This window comes from Stegostoma tigrinum, chromosome 12 (genome assembly GCF_030684315.1).
Source record: "Stegostoma tigrinum isolate sSteTig4 chromosome 12, sSteTig4.hap1, whole genome shotgun sequence".
In the NCBI taxonomy this organism is placed as follows: Eukaryota; Metazoa; Chordata; class Chondrichthyes; order Orectolobiformes; family Stegostomatidae; genus Stegostoma; species Stegostoma tigrinum.
In genome coordinates, this window is record NC_081365.1 from 76,011,526 (window position 1) to 76,031,525 (window position 20,000).

The 20,000-nt window shown below is 49.2% G+C and overlaps 1 protein-coding gene across 4 annotated transcripts in view; it reads left to right on the forward strand.

The window, feature by feature from the left end:
• The window catches only part of enox1 (ecto-NOX disulfide-thiol exchanger 1), a 193,999-nt gene that overhangs the window by 101,320 nt on the left and 72,679 nt on the right, over nucleotides 1-20,000 (forward strand). The window lies entirely within an intron of this gene.

A 20,000-nucleotide genomic window follows, 5' to 3' on the forward strand; every position in this document is an offset into this window, starting at 1 on the left:
TGTGTGCGTCAGTGTATGTGTGTGTGTGTGTGTGTGCGTGCGTGTGTGTGTGCGTGATTGTGTGTGTGTGTGTGCGCACGCGTGCACATGTGTGTGTGTCAGTATGTGTGTGTGTGTGTGTGTGTCAGTGTATGTGTGTGTGTGTGTGTGTGCGTGTGTGTGTGTGTGCATGATTGTGTGTGTGTGTGTGTGTGTGTGTGTGTCTGTGTGTGTGTGTCTGTGTGTGTGTGTGTCAGTGTGTGTGTGTGTGTTTGTGTCAGTGTGTGTGTCAGTATGTGTGTGTGTGTGTGTGTGTGTGTGTGTGTGTGTGTGTGTGAGTGTGAGTGTGGCAGGGTCACCTAAAGTGCAACATGAACCCAAGGTCGCCGTTAAGCCTGTCCCCATGGGTACCGAACTTGCCTATCAGCAAGGATGCCCCGAGGCACGGTACATTGGCGAGACCATGCAGGTGCTGTGACAGCAGATAAATGGTCACAGCACAACAATCGCCAAACAGGAATGATCCCTCCCAGTGGGGGAACACTTTAGCGGTCATGAACATTTGGCCTCAGATTTTCAAGTAAATGTCCTCCAAGGCGGACTTTGGGATACACAGCAACGCAGAGTCGCCAAACAGAGGCTGATAGCCAAGTTCAGTCCATTCACAACTGCAGTGTGACCCTTTAATCTTTTACTTATAAATTCTGTCTCTGATACCTGCTCTCTCACTTACAACTGATGAAGGAGTGAGGCTCTGAAAGCTAATGTTTTTAAATACACCTGTGGGACTGTAACCTCGTGTTGTGTGATTTCTCAAATTCACCAGTGTGTAACAGAGAGCCGGTCTGTCCCACCTCATTGTGATGGGGTAGGAAGCGGTGTGCACCTCCAGCCAGATTCGGTTTGGGGTCGGGGTTGGGTGTGGGGAATTGGTTTTTGAACCCCATGCTCTTGCACCCCACTTTTACCAAAGAAACTGTACCTCATTCCAGACGGATAATCGTGGGAATCCCAGCAGGGATGGAGACTGAGACTGGCTGCAGCAAATCCCAACCTGTTCCCCAGCATTCAAGGCATTATGGCCCCTCTTGGACTTTGAGCATTGCAGGCAACGTCCACATTTATTGCCCCTGCAGGCCACGTGTCATGTTGGCCATCGTACAGAGGGATTGGAGTATTTTTTAATACTCATTTGTGGGACGTGTATGCCGCTGGCTGGGCTAGCATTCTATTGCCCGTCCCTAATTGCCCCTTGAGAAGGTGGGGGTGAGCTGCCTTCTTGAACCACTGCAATCTTCCTGCTGTAGGTTGACCCACAATGCCCTTAAGGAGGCAATTCCAGGATTGTGACTCGGCAATATATTTCCCAGTCAGGATGGGGAGTGGCTTGGAGGGGAACTTGCATGGGGTGGTGTTCCCATGCATCTGCTGCCCTTGTCCTTCTAGATGGAAATGGTTGTGGGGTTTGGAAGGTGCTGTGTGAGGATCAGCCAGAGTTGAGGAGGAAGGAGGCCTTGTTACTATTCTAAAGGGTTTTGATGAGAGCACATCTGTAATATGGTGTATAGTTGTGACCTCCATCTGTAATGACAGATGCAGATGCTTTGGAGGCAGTCCAGTGAAGATTCATTTGGTTGGGGCCCAGGGAGGAGATGCTTATCCTACCATGAGAGGCTATGTTTGGGCTGAGATTCTCTGGTGCTTAGGAGAACGGGACAGGACATCATTGAAATGTCCAGGTTTCTGCACAAACATGATCATAGAACCTTACAGTGTGGAAGCAGGCCATTTGGCCTAGCAACTCCATACCACCCCACTCCAGAGCCATCCATCTACCTTACCCCACCCTATATTTTCCATGGCTAATCCACCTAGCCTGGCCATCCCTAGACACTTTAGCATGGCCTATCCACCTTAACCTGCACATCTTTGGATTGTGGGATAAAACCCATGCTGACACGGGGAGAATGTGTGAACTCCACCCAGATAGTTGCCTGGGGGAGAATGGAATTGAACCCCAGGTTCCTGGCACTGGGAGGAAGCAATGCTAACACTGAGCCACTGGGCTTAGGGGTTGGTGCTGAGAAATTGTCTCCATTGCGTGCTTGGGGAATCTGAAACATGGAGGCCACTGTCTCAGGATCAGAGGCTGATTTAGGGACTCTTGTGTTGCAGTGTGATAGTGTCCCTACCTCTGAGCTAGGAGGCCTGGATTCACATCCTACCTCTCCAAAGGCTTCATCTATGCACAGGTTGATTGGAAAATGTCCAGGAGGCTGACTAATTTGGACTGAGGTAAGGAGAATTCTCTCCGTTCTAAAGGTTGTGAACATTTGGAATTCTGTACTGAAGGGAGTTGTAAATGGGCCCACTTCTGTGATCTTTAAGGCTGTGATCGAGAAACCTGGGATTCTCAGGGAATTCAGGAATATGGGGAGTGGGCAGAAAAGTGGGGGCTAAGTCCAGCAGATGGTGGAATTTGAATTCAATAACATATCTGGAATTAAGAATCTAATGATGACCGTGAACCTATTGTCGATTGTCAGAAAAACCCACCTGGTTCACTAATGCCCTTTAGGGAAGGAAGCTGCCATCCTTACCTGGTGTGGCCTACATGTGACTCCAGGCCCACAGCATTGTGGTTGACTCTTAGCTGCCCTCTGGGCAATTAGGGATGGGCAATAAATGCTGCCCAGCCAGTGATGCCCTCATCCTGTCATGAATGAAGCAAAATAAATAAATGCTGTTCCTTGTCTTTATCTGGAATCTTATCTGTAATGACCTTATGGCTTATGGTGGTGAATCACCGATTAGAATGACTGCTGCCATTATGGTTATAATGCTGTCGGGGAATGGTTTGTACAACTTCGGAAACTTTAATCCAGTGACATCGAAATAGTGTCCAAATTCAGATGTCATGTGACTTCCCAATGGAGGGCACACCTATCTCTGGAGCACCTTTTTTATTAACCACCTTCCGCCCATGGCTCCCCAGGAGCTGAAAACTCTGGCATCATCCAATCAGCACTTCCTGTGATGGATTTAAGCCTTTCTACTGAACCTTTTTTGTTTCAAACTCCGTTGTAAATTTCGCTGAAATGTTACTCTCTGTTGGGTGTCCAGGAGCTGGTAAAGCTCCCAAGGTTTTGAGGGAGGATTAAGTTTGAGGTGAGACTAAGTTTGAATCAAGATTCAGATGTCAAATGCAGGAAAACATTGGGGACACTCAGCATTTGTGTAGAGAGATAAAAGCTGACTTGGTGTTTCAGATCAATGATCTTTAATCAGACTGAGAAAAATTAGAGATGTGATAGGTTTGAAGCAAGTGAAGCTGGTGGGGAAATGCATTTGTGGGAAGAGGTTAAGGGAAGAGGACCAACAAATAAAAGGCTAGTGATAATGTCAAGGGCAAGGAAGATTGAATCATAGAACGCCCACACTGTGGAAGCAGGCTGTTCAGCCCATCAGGTACGCACTAACCTGCCAAATAGCATCCCAGCCGGACCCACCCCTGTAACCCTGAACTCACCATGGCTAACCCACCTATCCTGCATATTCCTAGATGCTATGGGCAATTTAGCACCTGACCTGCACCTCTCTTGACTGTGGGTGGAAATGGAGCACCCAGAGGAAACCCATGCAGACACAGAGAAAATGTGCAAACTCCACACGGACAGTCACACGAGGGTGGAATCAAACCCAGATCCCCAGTGCTATGAGGCAGCAGGGCTGACCACTGAGGCATCACGTTGAATGGTATAGGGTTTTATGGTGCATTGCTAGACAGTTTGATAACGAAACTGGGACTGAAGCAATAGGTGTGTCGAGATTAATTGCGAATGGCAGAATTTTGAACGGCAGCATCTTGGTTGAAAGAGACTGAATTAATAGAGGGGAAAAACCAGCAAAAGGTGAATGAGAAAGGCAAAAAAAAAGAATAGCATGGGAGCAAAGGTTGTGAAGTACAGTCACTGAACACCATTTGGAATTGGGGAAGTTGGAGAATGAGCAGTCAGGCTCAGTTCCTGGGGTTTGCACTGAGCTTCTTTGCAATAGTGCGGCAGGCTGAGGACCGAAAGGTCAGCGTGAGAGCATGGTGATGGAATAAAATAGCAGAAAGATCACAGCCACACTTCAGGACTGAATGGAATGTGCTCCATAAAGTGTTCACCTAATCTGTATTGCAGAGCGGGCTGCATTGTGAACAGCAAAGATACCATCCAAAATTGGAAGAAGTAAATTGTAAATGTTTGCTTCTTGAGGAAGGAGTGTTCAGAGCCTTGTACAGAGATGGATGGATAGTGAGATGGGAGAAGGTAAAGGAGCAGGACTAATCTCAAGTTTAAAAAAAATGAGGAAATAATGGTAATTAGATATGATCTGTGCTGGTTTGAGATGTGTTTCGTCCATCCTGAGATCCTTTAAACCCATCAAGATTTGGATGAAACATTTTAACTCTAATCCCTTTTTGCTGATGTTCTCGACTAACACATCAACAATATTAAACTATTCTTTCCACTTAAAGACCTGCGAAACTCGATCTTTAATTTCTCTGGCAGAGGTGTGAGAATATTTTACTCAGTGCTTTTTCTGAAGGAAGTAGTCATGTGGGGTTAGCCTCTTGTCCATGTTGGCCAGGGTGAGATAACAATATTTAATACACCCTCCACTAAGAGGGAACCATTTCTGTTTGACCTCAGCTGACACCTTCCATCCATCGATTTAGCGCCCTCGCTAAATAAGCAATGATGATGCTATTGAACTAGTGACTAACTCAAGTTAACCACCTGTTGAGAAATTCAAGCCTGTGAGGCTGCACATGGCAAGCAAGATTTGCGTTTATATAACGCCTTATGTTGTGTCAGGCCAGTCCTAAAGTAAGGCACCTGGAAGTGGAGCCATTGTGGTCATGTAGAAGATGTTTTAACTTTAATCTCTGCTAGCTGACGTTTTCTCCTAACACAATCCTCACGCAGTAAAGTGAGAGTGACCAGATGAACGGTTTTATCAACAAATTGTAGACGTTAGTCAGGGCCCCACACCTTGGTCTCCTTCCGTTAGTGTTATGTAATCTTACACACCCTCCACAGGGTAAATGGTATCACATTTTCACATATCACCCGGGAGATGGGACCTTCTGATGGCACTCCACTGGAACGTAAGCCTGGATTACAAAGCTGAGCCTCTAAAGAAAGCGGGAGGCTGATGTTTGATTTCTAAATCGAGGTGGGAGATGGACACTTGGTGGAGGGCTGTTTTTGGTGACTGGATGCCTATAACCAGTGGTGTACCACTGGGATCAGTGCTGGGACCCTGGCTGTTTGTCCTCTACATTAACCACTTGGGTGCGAATGTGGAAGATTTAATGACTAAGTTTGCAGATGACACACAAGTTGGCGGCGTCGCTGATTGTAAGGAGGATGATTTCAGGCCATAGCCTGACATTGATCAGCTGGTCAACTGGGCAGTGCAATGGCAGGTAGAGTTTAATCCCGATAATTGTGAGGTGATAGATTTCGGGAGCTCTAATAAGGGAAGGATCTCCACAAAGGGTCTCTGAGGAGTGCTAAGGAATCCAGTATTCTGTTGATTCCTCATTTGACAATCATCCCTGGGATCATTCTTATAAACCTTCCCTGAGCACCCTCCAACACCAGCTCATCCTTCCTTAGACATGAGGCCCAAAACTGCTCTCAATATTCCAAGATAACAAGGTGTACAACTGGATGAACACATCAGGCCAAGCAGCATCTTAAGAGCAGGAAAGCTGATGTTTCGGGTCCAGACTAGGCCTGAAATGTCAGCCTTCCTGCTCCTATGATGCTGCTTGGCCTGCCGTGTTCATCCGTTGTACACCTTGTTATCTCAGATTCTCCAGTATCTGCAGTTCCTACTATCTCTGACACAATATTTCAAATGCAGTCTGACCAGAGCCTTATACAGCATCAGCAGCATATCTCTGCTCTCGTATTCTGGCCCTTGTGAAATGAATGCTAACATTGCATTTGCTTTCCTAAGTGTCAACTGAACCTGCATGTTAACCCGAAGAGAATCCTGAACCAGCACTGTCAAGCCTGTGCTTCACACTTCTGAAACCAAACCCCATTTAGAAAATAGTGGATGCCTCCACTCTTCCTGCATAACCTCACACACTTCACCTCATTGGATTCCATCTGCCACTTCTTTTTCCACCATCCTACCCAGTCCAAGTCCTCCTGCAGCCTCCCAGCTTCCTCAACACTACCTGCCCCTCTGCCTATCTTTGTGTCATCTGCAAACTGATCAACGCTGCCCTCAGTTCCCTCCATCCGTATAGCGTGAATAATTGTGGTCCCAACACTGACCCCTGTGGAACGCCACTCGCCCCCAGCTGCCATCCTGAAAAAGACCCTCTCGTCCCCATTCCTGCCAGTCAGCCAATCCTCAGCACATGCCCCTGGCACCATGGGCCCTTGCCTTACTCAGCAAGCCTCCTATCTGAGCTGTCCTTGTCAGATGCCTTCTGAAAATCCAAATAGGTCATGTTCACTGGCTCTCGTTGCTTGCTCAAAGAATCGTTTGGTACGACCTCTCCTTGACGAAGCTGTGCTGACTCAGCTCTCGTTGACCACGTACTTCCGAGTGCTCCACAAATTCATCCTTAATAGCAATAAAATCTCACCGACCACCGAGGCCAGGCTAACTGGCTGATAGTTTCCTGTCTTCTGCCTCCCTCCCTCCTTAAACAGAGGTATTACACCAGCCGTTTCCCAGTCCTCTGAGGCCCTCCCTGAATCCAGTGAATTCCTGACAGATCACCACCATAGCCTTCACAGTCCCCTCAGCTATTCTGTGGGAATCCTGGATTTAGGGTTTTATCAGCATTGCTGTTGCTAACGGTGGAACATTCACTGCGGGGCAGTTCGAAAAGGCCAGAATTGAATGAGTCCGCATCTTTAATTCAGGAGTTGTAGAACTGGGAGTCAATCCAGCCAGTCCATGCTAGTCATAATCCCAGACTAAACTAGTCTCACCTGCCTGCTCCTGGCCCGTATCCCTCCAAACCTTTCCTATTCATGTACTTATCCAAATGTCTTTTAAATGTTATAGCTGTACCCACACCCACCACTTCCTCTGGAAGTTCATTCCACACACGAACGACTCCCTGTGTAAAAAACATCACCCGTCACGTTTTTTTTTTAATCTTTCTCCTCTCATCTTAAAAATATGCCCCTGAGTTTTGAAATGCCCCACCCTAGGGAAAAGGTGCCTGTCATTTCCCTTAACTATGCCCCTTATGATTTCATAAACCTCTAAAGGTCACCCCTCACCCTCCCACGTTCCAGTGAAAAAAGCCCCAGCCTCTCCAGTTTCTCCTAATAACTCAAACCCTCCATCCCCGGCAACACCCTGGTAAATCTCTTCCGAACCCTCCCTAGCTTAATAATGTCCTTCCTGCAACAGGGGGACTAGATATTCTTGAGTAGATTTGTAACTCAGGTTGTGGGTGCTGAGGCTGGTTGCCTCGCCGAGCTGGTTCATTAGTTTACAGACGTTTCATTACCCTGCTGGGTAACATCATCAGTGCAGCCTCCGATGAAACACCGCTGTGTTTTCCCCCTCTGGGATCCATCGGAATTGGCTATCTCACTTCCGGTTTTCCTTCGCAGCGGTGTGTCCAGCTCTGTGTTTTGTTGATGGCCTTCTTGGTGGAGGGCCAGGCCTTTAGAAACTCCCCGTGCTTGGCCTGTCCCAGGGTCCTGGTGTTGTCCCAGTCGGACTGGTGGCGCTCCTTATCCTTGTGAATGGAGATGGGAGAGTATTGGTCGAGTCTTTTTGTTGCTATTTGGTGTTTATATACACCTATATACACTCCACTGCAAAGAGAAACCGGAAATGAGGTGATCAACTCCAGCAGACTCCAGAGTGTAAGGACCAGGCTGGAGAACACAACGGCGCTTCATTGGAAACTGCACTGATGATGTTACCCAGCAGGGTAATGAAACCCCTGAGAACTAACGAAACAGCTTGGGTGAGCCAACCAACCTCAACAGGGTGACCAGAACTGGACACAGTACACCAGAAGGGGCCTCACCAATGTTCTGTACAACATCAACGTGATAATAGAAGGTGACGAGGGTAAGGAGAGGTGAAAGCTCAGCAGGAATATGAAAGAGAGAACGAAAAGTTCAAGGTCCTGTTGTTGCTTAAGACGCAAGCACCAGCAGTGGCTGTATTATGGTTCAAAATGGGCCACTGTGAATGGTAAACCATTCCCTGACCCCAAGTGTACCAGTGACCAAGATCAGAGAATGACACAGACCTGCCACTGAAGCTGGGAGTAGTTCTGCATGGATCTGAAGCAGAGTTTGTCTTCGAGACACACCAGGGACCCAGGATCACTTTACTGTCTAATGGAATTCGGCAGAGTGCCGTTAATCTCAACCAACTGGGACTGAATACGGCTCAGTTTATTTGAGCTTACAAATTGCTATTTTAGTTCACTGTGACAGCTCTGGTGCAGTGATGCAAAACAGAAAGGGGTTTGTGTATCTTCTACACTGTGACACTCTAATATTCAGGTCCCTCTCGTCCCTAACCCAGTACTGATATCAGTTGCACAGCCAGGGCTGATATTTAGGCTGTTTCTCCCCTCCACGTTATCGTTCGTGTCTCTCCCACAGCCATCCAGCGTGAGGCACTTTCTCAGCCGGCTGTTGGCAGATCGGAAATCGATGCTGTTTGACCACCCATTGTACAAGCCTTCCTCGGATATCGAGTCCATGCGACCTATTCCACTGGCCCACAAGAGCGCCAAAATACAGGAGTTTGATGGGGAAGCAGCGTAATCTGAGACTTCAACAGAAAACATGTGCCATTCATCACTGACACTATCTACAGGGTCAACGATGATGGCAACACAATGGTCTGTCAGAGTTTAAACCAGCATTAATTACCGAACTAACCGCAGAGGAAAACCTTTATTTATAAGCCTTCTGTTCAGGGCAACAATGTCATTTGAGGTGTGTTGCTGGAGATGGCCGGTCAATCATAACTAAGCAAGTAAAGTCATCATTGGCCTACCAGTCTACAGGGCTGCTCTGTCATTAGAGACAGGGAGAGAGAGAGAGAGACAGTTGGTGGTGGTTTAACCAGAGGGTCACCAGGCCACAGGGAGAGTGTAAGGAGGGAGAATCTCCCGTGGTAGGGACCTCAGCCCAAGTGAGGGAGTTGAATTAAATTAGAATGAGCTTTATAGCCACAGGTACACACGTGAGTACGATGATCGTGAAAAAGTGTCCACTTGTGGCACCATCTTAGGGACCAAGGTACCCAGGTACAGGTTCTTACATACAAATTTGTAGGGAAAAGAAGAGAGTTTGCCCACCCTGGCAGAAGATTACTTGAACACAGAGAGAGACAGAAAGAGAGTTAGCAAAATGTTGTTGTATTACAACAGCTGTTTGAGAATCACTGTGTGGAGATGCAGTAAATGAGGAAACAATTGGTGTTTTGCTTTTTATTGCAAGGGGGAATAGAATACAAACATCAGACAGTTGTGCCGCAATTGTACGTGTAGAGACGAGAGGTTGAAGCATTTAAGATCCTCATGTGCCTTTACAGGGTAGATGCAGAGAGGATGGTTCCTCCCATAGGGGAATTGAAGAGCCAGCACAGTTTGTAATAAGGGACCTCCCATTTAAGACAGAGATGAATAGAAATGTCTTCACTGGGAGGTTTGTTAGGATTTAGTTGCCCGGAGTGCAGTTCAGACTGGCTCATTGAATATATTCAGGACTGTGCTGCAAAGGTGAGGTGACAAAAAGTATATGGGTAGAGTTTCCTTTTAGGGTTCGGGGGGTAAATGCGGTGCAGACAATGGCTGTGTCTGTACTACAACAGTTCAGTGATTCTGCGTTGACTGGAGTTATGATCAAAAGTTAATCTGAGGAGAGCCAGGCAGGAATCTGGAACGATCCGAATAGCCATGATTCTTTCGAATGGTAAAATAGGGTGAGTGGGCTGAATGGCATACTCCTTCTCCTGGGTTTATTTTATGCACAGGAAAGGTGCTGTTATCGGTTTTGCTCACTCTCTGAGAGCTGGCCTAAACAATGCTGAGGAATCTTTCCGATTCCATCAGGCCATTGCAGGAAGCAAAGTGAGGCATCTCCCGGTGAGGACCTGCTCACTTCAACATTCACCACTCGCATCTTTCAGTAAATACCTGCTGGAACCCCAATGGCAGCGTGGAAAGGAGTCACATAGCAACCAGAAGCAAAGTGGGACATGCACAGGCACCACACTCACTCCCCTACTCCACACTCACTCCCCTACTCCACTCTCACTCCCCCACTCCACTCTCACTCCCCAACTCCACACTCACTCCCCCACTCCACACTCACTCCCCTACTCCACTCTCACTCCCCTACTCCACACTCACTCCCCCACTCCACACTCACTCCCCTACTCCACTCTCACTCCCCTACTCCACACTCACTCCTCTACTCCACTATCACTCCCCTACTCCACTCTCACTCCCCCACTCTACACTCACTCCCCTACTCCACTCTCACTGCCCCACTCCACACTCACTCCCCTACTCCACACTAACTCCCCTACTCCACTCTCACTCCCCCACTCCACTCTCACTCCCCCACTCCACACTCACTCCCACACTCCACACTCACTCCCCAACTCCACACTCACTCCCACACTCCACTCTCACTCCCCCACTCCACACTCACTCCCACACTCCACACTCACTCCCCAACTCCACACTCACTCCCCCACTCCACACTCACTCCCCCACTCCACACTCACTCCCACACTCCACATTCACTCCCCAACTCCACACTCACTCCCCCACTCCACACTCACTCCCCCACTCCACACTCACTCCCACACTCCACACTCACTCCCCAACTCCACTCTCACTCCCCCACTCCACACTCACTCCCCTACTCCACTCTCACTCCCCCACTCCACACTCACTCCCCCACTCCACTCTCACTCCCCCACTCCACACTCACTATCCCACTCCACTCTCACTCCCCCACTCCACACTCACTCCCACACTCCACACTCACTCCCCAACTCCACACTCACTCCCCTACTCCACTCTCACTCCCCCACTCCACACTCACTCCTCTACTCCACTATCACTCCCCTACGCCACACTCACTCCCCCACTCCACACTCACTCCCCTACTCCACTCTCACTCCCCCACTCCACACTCACTCCCCCACTCCACACTCACTCCCCCACTCCACACTCACTATCCCACTCCACTCTCACTCCCCCACTCCACACTCACTCCCACACTCCACACTCACTCCCCAACTCCACACTCATTCCCCCACTCCACACTCACTCCCCTACTCCACTCTCACTCCCCCACTCCACACTCACTCCTCTACTCCACTATCACTCCCCTACTCCACACTTGCTCCCCTACTCCACTCTCACTCCCCCACTCCGCACTCACTCCCACACTCCACTCTCACTCCCCCACTCCACACTCACTCCCCCACTCCACTCTCACTCCCCCACTCCACACTCACTCCCACACTCCACACTCACTCCCACACCCCACTCTCACTCCCCCACCCCACTCTCACTCCCCCACTCCACTCTCACTACCCCACCCCACTCTCACTCCCCCACTCCACTCTCACTCCCCCACTCCACACTCACTCCTCTACTCCACTATCACTCCCCTACTCCACACTCGCTCCCCTACTCCACTCTCACTCCCCCACTCCGCACTCACTCCCACACTCCACTCTCACTCCCCCACTCCACACTCACTCCCCCACTCCACTCTCACTCCCCCACTCCACACTCACTCCCACACTCCACACTCACTCCCCAACTCCACTCTCACTCCCCCAATCCACTCTCACTCCCACACCCCACTCTCACTCCCCCACCCCACTCTCACTCCCCTACTCCACACTTACTCCCCGGACTCTACACTCACTCCCCCACTCCATACTCACTATACCACTCCATGCTCACTTCCCCACTCCACACTCGCTGTACCACTCCACACTCACTCCCCCTCCCCACATTCACTTCCTCACTCCACACTCACAGCCTCACTCCACATTCACTATCCTACTCCACAATCACTCCCCCTTTCCACACTCACTAACCCACTCCATACTCACTCCCCCACTCCGCACTCACACCCTTACACCATACTCACTCCCCAACTCAACACTCACTCCCCCACTTCACCTCACTATTCCACTCCATACTCACTATCCCTCTTCACACTCACTCCCACTCCACACTCGCTGTACCACTCCACACTAACTCCCTGAATCCACATTTACTATCCCACTTACACACTCACTCTCCCATTCCACACCCGCTACCCCACTCCGCACTCACTATCCTCCACCACACTCGCTATCCCTATCCACGCTCACACTTCCTCTGCACACTCACTTCCCCACTCCACACTCACTATCCAACTCTACACTCACTATACCAACCAAGAATCACTATCCTACTCCACACTCACTATCTCACTCCACACTCACTATCCCACTCGCACTCACTTTCCCACTCCACACTCTCACCCTCACACCACTCTCACTCCTCTACTCCACACTCACTGCCACACTCCACACTCACTCCCCAACTCCACACTCACTATCCAAATCCACACTCACTCTCATATTCCACTCACTATTCCACTCCACATGCACGATCCCTCTCCATACTCGCTCCCCCACTCCATACTCACTATCCCACTCCACACTCACTCCCGCACTCCACACTGACTATCCCACTCCACAATCCCCATTCCAATTACCATGCACTATCACACTCCACACTCACTATCCCTCTCCACTGTCACTACGCCTCCCTACACTCACTATGCCTCTCCACACTTACTATCCCTGTCCACACTCACTATCCCTCACCCCTGTCACTCTCCCTCTCCACACTCACTCTCTCTCCACACTCACTCCCCCATTCCGTACTCACTATCCCTCTCCACCATCACTATCTCACTCCACTATCATTCTCCCAGCTCAAATTTTTGTAAGTGTGGCAACTGTTGTAATTCTGTGAATGTTCTGGGCAGGTTGTGAGAGTTGCAAGCAGAGAAGTAGATACAGTGGATGCAAAACAGAGGATGAGGATCACCCAGATATTCCATTAAACCCCAAGACAGGCTAAAGGGGAGGAATCCTCAAGGAAGTAACCACCTTCAAAGGCTGAGGCTTGGGTCAAGGGTCAGCAACTCAATCCTGTCCCTCTCAACTTCGAAATTAGCAGTAGGCCACATGGCCTTCAGGCCTGCTTCTACACTCATTAAGATCTTGGGTGATCTAATGAGTCCACATTCCCGCCTACCCCCAAGATAACCTTTCACCCCCATGTTTATCAATGACCTAACCACCTCAGCTTTAATAAGATTCTATTGTTTAGCTCCCACTGCCTTTACAGCAAGAGTTGCAAAGACGCATGAAGAGCAGAAATGTCTCCTATGGCTCCCAGCACTTATCTTCTTCTGAGGGTCAGTCAGAAAATACTTCTCCGATTTCAAAAGGGTGACCCCTTATTTTGAAACAGCGCCCTTTAAAATGCATTTAAACATTTCAGTTTGCGTGCACCTATTCCCCCGGACATATTGCGAAAGGAGACATCACTCGACTGAAAATCCTTGTTGTCAAACTCCACCTCTCCATCTCTGTAATCTCCTTCAATTCAGCTTCATAAACATTTTTGATTTTGAATTTCTGTCATTCACTCGTGGAATGTGGGTATCGCTGGCTGGGCCCAGCATTTATTGCCCCGTCCCTAGTTGCCCCTTGAGAAGGTGAGGTAAGCTGCCTTCTTGAACCGCTGCAGTCCCCCTGCTGTGGGTTGACTCACCATCCCGTTAGGCAGGGAATTCCAGGATATATTTCCAAGTCAGGATGGTGAGTGGCCTGGAGGGGAATTTGCAGGGGGTGGTATTCCCATGTAACTGCTGCCCTTGCAGTTTGAAATGGAGGTGGTCTCGGGTTTAGAAGGTCTGTCTAAGGATCTTTGATGAATTTCTGCAGTGCTTCTGGTAGATAGTACAGAGACAGTAGGAACTGCAGATACTGGAGAATCTGAAATAACAAGGTGTAGAGCTGGATGAGCACAGAAGGCCAAGCAGCATCAGAGCAGCAGGAAGTCTGATGTTTCAGGTCTAGACCCTTCTTCAGAAATGGGTAGGGGAAGGCGATTCTGAAATAAATAGGGAGAAAGTGGGAGGCAGATAGAAGATGGATAGAGGAGAAAATAGGTGGAGAGGAGACAGACAGGTCAAAGAGGCGGGGATGGAGCCAGTAAAGGTGAGTGTAGGTGGGGAGTTGGGGAGGGGATAGATCAGTCCAGGGAAGACAGACAGGTCAAGGGGGTGGGATGAGGTCAGTAGGTAGGAGCTGGGAGTGGGGATGGAGGTGGGAGGAGGGGATAGATGGGAGGAAGGACAGGTTAGGGAGGCGGGGATGAGCTGGGCTGGTTTTGGGATGCAGTGGGGGAGGGGGAGATTTTGAAGCTTGTGAAGCCCACATTGATACCATTGGGCTGCAGGGTTCCCAAGCGGAATATGAGTTGCTGTTCCTGCAACCTTCGGGTGGCATCATTGTGGCACTGCAGGAGACCCATGATGGACATGTCATCTAAAGAATGGGAGGGGGAGTTGAAATGGCTCACGACTGGGAATTGTAGTTGTTTATTGTGAACCGAGCGGAGGTGTTCTGCAACGCGGTCCCCAAGCCTCGACTTGGTTTCCCCAATGTAGAGGTAGCCACAATGGGAACAGTTGATGCAGTTTACCACATTAGCAGATGTGCAGGTGAACCTCTGCTTGATGTGTAAAGTCTTCCTGGGGCCCGGATGGGGGTGAAGGCGGGAGGTGTTGGGGCAGGTGTAGCACTTCCTGAGGTTACAGGGAAAAGTGCTGGGTGTGGTGGAGCTGGAGGGGAGTGTGGAGTGGACAAGGGAGTCACGGAGAGAGTGGTCCCTCTGAAAAGCAGATAAGGGTGGGGAGGGATAAATGTCTTTGGTGGTGGGGCCGGATTGCAGATGGCGGAAGTGTCGGACGACGATGCATTGGATCTGGAGTTTGGTGGGGTTGTATGTGAGGACGAGGGGGATTCTGTTGTGGTTGTTATTGTGGGGAGGGGGTGTGAGGGATGAGTTGCGGGAAATGCGGGAGACATGGTCCAGAGTGCTTTCGACCACTGAGGGGGGGATGTTGCAGCCATTGAAAAACGAGGACATCTGAGATGTTCGGGAGTGGAATTCCTCATCTCGGGAGCAGATGAATGCCGCCCCCTTGACCTGTCCTTCCACCCTGGGCCGACATATCCCCTCTATAACTCCCCACCTACACTCACCTTTACTGGCTCCATCCCCGCCTCTTTGACCTGTCCGTCTCCTCTCACCCTGTCTTCTCCTCTATCCATCTTCTATCTGCCTCCCCTCTCTCCCTATTTATTTCAGAATCCCCTTCCCCTCCCTCATTTCTGAAGAAGGATCTAGGCCCAAAACATCAGCCTCCCTGCTCCTCTAATGCTTCTTGGCCGGCTGTGTGCATCCAGCTCCACAGATATTACACATTGCTGCTACTGAGTGTCAGTGGTGGAGTGAGTGAGCATTTGTAGATGTGGTGCCAGTCAGGCAGGAGCTGCTTTGTCCTGGATGGTGTAAAGCTTCTTGAGTGTTGTTTCAAGCTGCCCCCATCCAGGAAAGTGGGGAGTATTCCATCACACTCCTGACTTGCGCCTTGTAGATGGTGGACAGGCTTTGGGGAGGTCAGGAAGGGAGTTACTCGTTGCAGTATTCCTAGCTTCTGGCCTGCTCTTGTGGCCACTGTATATGTCTAGTTTCAGTTGAGTTTCTGGTCAGTGATAACTCCATAGTGGGGCATTCAGTGATGGCGACACTGTTGATTGCCAAGGGATGGTGGTTAGATTGTCTCTTATTTGTGATAGTCATAGCCTGGCATTTGTGTGGCACGAAAGTACTTGCCACTTGTCAGCCCAAGCCTGGATATTGTCCAGATCTTGTTGCATTTGAACACAGACTGCTTCAGTATCTGAGGAGTCACGAATGATGCTGAACATTGTGCAGTCTTCGGCGAACATCCCCGTTCTGACTTTATGATCGAGGGAAGGTCATTGGCGAAGCAGCTGAAGATGTTTGGACCTGGAACACTACCCCGCGGAACTCCTGCTTCTTCTAAGTGTCATTCAACATGTAGGAATACTGATTCATCAGCTGAGGAAGGATGGTATGTGATAATCGGCAGGATAATCCTTGCCCATCTTTAACCTGATGCCACGAGACTTCATGCGGTGTCCCAGAGCAACTCCCTCCCAACTGCAACACCACCTCTGCTGGGTATGCGGAATGTATGAAGGGTCACTTTATTTAAAACATTAATTCTACTTTCCTCCTGCAGATGCTGCCATACCCGCTGAACTTCTCCAGCAAGTGCTGTTTTAGGTTTCGGATCTTCCAGCATCCGCAGTTCTTTGTTTTGTTTATCTGCTTCTAATAACTTGCTCTGTACTCACAGACTCTGTATTTATAAAGCCCACGATCCCATTTATCTTCTGAACCACTTTCCGAATCTGTCCTGCCCTCGTCATTGATTGGGCACATATACCCCGCTGCTCTTGCAGAATTCTACCCTAGTGTTTTCTATCGCCTGTCCTCATTCATTCTTCCGCCTGAGATGACTCAATTCTCTGTTTTAATTTTCAATTGCCATGTGGCTGCCTGTTCCTCCAACCAATGTCCTCTTGCTGTTTTCTTCGCTGTTCATAGTGATTCCAATCTGAGAATTCTACACTTGTGTCCCCCTACATCGATGTCCAAGCCTGTGATATCAGTCAATAAAAGCATTGGGCCCTTCATTCCTGCCCTCGGGGAACCCCGTGATATCCCTTCCGCCATTGTCTCTGTTCCCTTATACTTAGCTGATCTCATATCCTCACCACCACAGCTCACTTCATTCCATGGCCATTGCTTTGGTGACAAACCAGTCGTTTGACACTCACTCAAATTCCTTTCCAAAGTCCGTACACACCGCCTCAGATACATTGCCCTCATCAACTCTGTCTGGTTTCTTTGTTAAAAAATCTCAACCAGATTACTTCCACGTGCTTCATCCCCAATAACACCCTGCACACACTCCATAAAAAGCCTACGAGTTTTGTCTTGAATTTTACACATTTTCTCCCTGTGGAGTGGAGCTGCCGGGCTCTTCCCTGTGCCCTTTTATTGAACAAGGGACGGGAAATGACATTTCTTCAGTCGCTCAGTCCCACCTCTGTCCGTACAGAGGTCCAGAGGACTATTGTCTGTGTCTCTGCAGATTCTGCACTTACTTTGTTCAGTATCCTTGGGGACCGGGACTGGTTCCTTATCCAGGGTCCCATCCTACCCCTAGCCTTTGCAGGGCATCCCCCTTGATCAAAACTTGGCTCATCCGGTATCTTGGTTATCTCCTATTAGGGCATAAGCAGCATCTGCATTCTTCGTAAGGACAGATGGATTTATTTGATCTGATTTATGATTGTTATCTGTGCCTAGGTACAGTGAAAAGTGTTGTTTTGCGTGCAGCACCAGGCAGATCATACCATTACAAAGATCACGGGGTGATTGAATACAAAAGTTGTGGCTGCAAAGAAGATGCAAGGCTGCAAAAAGCAAGATCAGCATTAGATTTGAAGTCTGAGAGGTCCATTCAGAAATGGAGATGAAGCTGTTCCTGACTCTTTCAATACGTGTGTTTAAGCTTTAGTATCTTTTGCCTGATGGAAGAGGTTACAACGGAGGTGGGAGCGGTCATTGATGACGTTGGCTGCCTTTCTGAGGCAGCAACACACATAGATGGAGTCCATGGCTGGAAGGTTGGCTTGTGTGATGGATTGCACTGTGTTCGCAACTGTCAGTAATTTCTTACGGCCCTAGACAGATCAGTTGCTGTACAAGCTGTGATGCACTGGATGGATTACTTGGTGTCTCAGGGATGGCCTCAGCCTGTAGTCTCAGATCGGTCCAGTGGTTTACGGGCTGAATCGCCGCTGCATAGTTTCAAGGCGATGTAACCCATGCGATCTGCAAATTTATCCTCAGAGCTCCCAATCAGCCCGAGAAAGTAAAGCTGTCGCCGATAACCTCTGTATCTTTTATTTGAGAACGCTCATTCTTGAAGGTGGGAGCATTCTGATTTCGTTGTGCTCGCTCGTCATTATGAGGACCACTGGAGGAATTCATCCGTCTGTAAAATATTATGTTGCCATGGCGAGTGCTATGGCAACCTAACATTTTAAGCGATGATTTGTAACAGCAATCTAAATTTATATTTTGTCCTCGTCCCTTTAATTGACAGTTCTAACATTTATTTTTGACAGCGTGTTGACACTCAGCCTTCAAATCACTATTAACAGAGAGCGAGAGAAGATCAAGTGATTACTTGTGTACACACTGTTGGCTTATATTAAATAAGCATCAGATACTGTGATGGGAGGAAGCTCAGAATGTTGAGGCAAAGGGGTGGTTGGCGTGTGTAATTGATAGAAAGGGGGCATCAGAGCGCTGCCCCAGGATGTCCAGAGGTGGTACTCACTCATGCCAGTTGCAAATCCTCTTCACATCCCCAAATTGCCGAAGCAGAGCCTTCATTGTGTGAGCCTTCAATTCGTCTCATTGACTGCGGATTCACAAACGATTGCCTTTCCCAGCATTCGGCCCCGGCCCTTGTTATTAGATTGTGTTCAGCGGAGCAGGCACACGAGTCAAAAACGCAAAATGAACCTCCAGTAATGCAGGGGAGACGGGCTGTCGCATGCGCATCTAATCTGAATGTCCGTTCAGGGGCGCTGGCCCCAATCCCACCAGGAATAGGCGCCCATCCGTAGGGCTAGTCAATTAATGACAGGAGGCCCTGCTCACCGTCCAGTCAAGGGGGTTGCGGGAGTTGGGGAGTGGGGGGGAGGGTGGAATCTGATGCAGGAAATGGTCCAGTGCTGAACAAACCCACAGCCTGGCCCTGGTGGGCAAGAGTAAAGGTGGGGGGTGGGGGCGGGGCACCGTTCAAGATGGAGGCACCCTCTTGCCACTTCTAAAATGTACAGCTGTAGAGATGGGGCTTGGCTGCCCAGACCACCTCCATCCGCGGTGTACGTGGAGGTGAGGGAGAGAGCAGATCTTTACGAGCAAGTTGGAGCTGAGTTGACGTAACACCTCTTAGCGCCTCAGCTAAGCGTTTTTCTTTGTTCTTGGGAAGGCCGGCGTTAGTTACTCACTGCCCATGAGCTGCCCTAGGGGCTTGCCAGGCCTATTTTGGAGGCTGGTAAAGGTCAGCTACATTTGCTGTGGGCCTGGAGTCACATGTAGGCTGCACCAGGTAAGGATGAGAGATTTACCTCCCTGAAGAACATTAGTGAGTCAGATGAGTTTTATTTTATAAAAAGAAATCGATGGTAACTGTCACTTAGATGAGGTTTCGATTCTGGATTTAGATGTTTTCCTCACCAACCTGCTCAGAGATGTTATGGTGCACCTCCGGAGCAGGGGAGGACTTGAACCTGAAGGTCCAGTTCCAGAGGTAGTGACACTACCACTGCATCACATGAGACCCCCTCGCCTCAATTCCAGAGTTAAATTCCATGAGCCGCCAGGGTTTGAAGCCATGTTCCCGAAGCTCATTCGGATTGTTTGACCAGGAAGAGTTACCGTGAAACTGTCATCATCTGAGCCTATCAGATGCATTGTGGGAAATGTGGCAGCCATTGTCTACACAGTAACAGCAGAGAGATAAATCAACAGAACCTCTTTGTTGTGTTGGAGAGATTTGTCTTCCAAATAACACTTAGGGATCTTTCACACCCACATGAGAGTGCAAAGTGGACAATGGTCTTGCACTCCATTGGTATGTACCTCCAGATTAACGCCTTCTGGCGGTACAGCCCTCCCTCAGACAAGCATCAGGCCTGCAGCTTCAATCTGGTGCTCATGCGTCTGCAGGGAG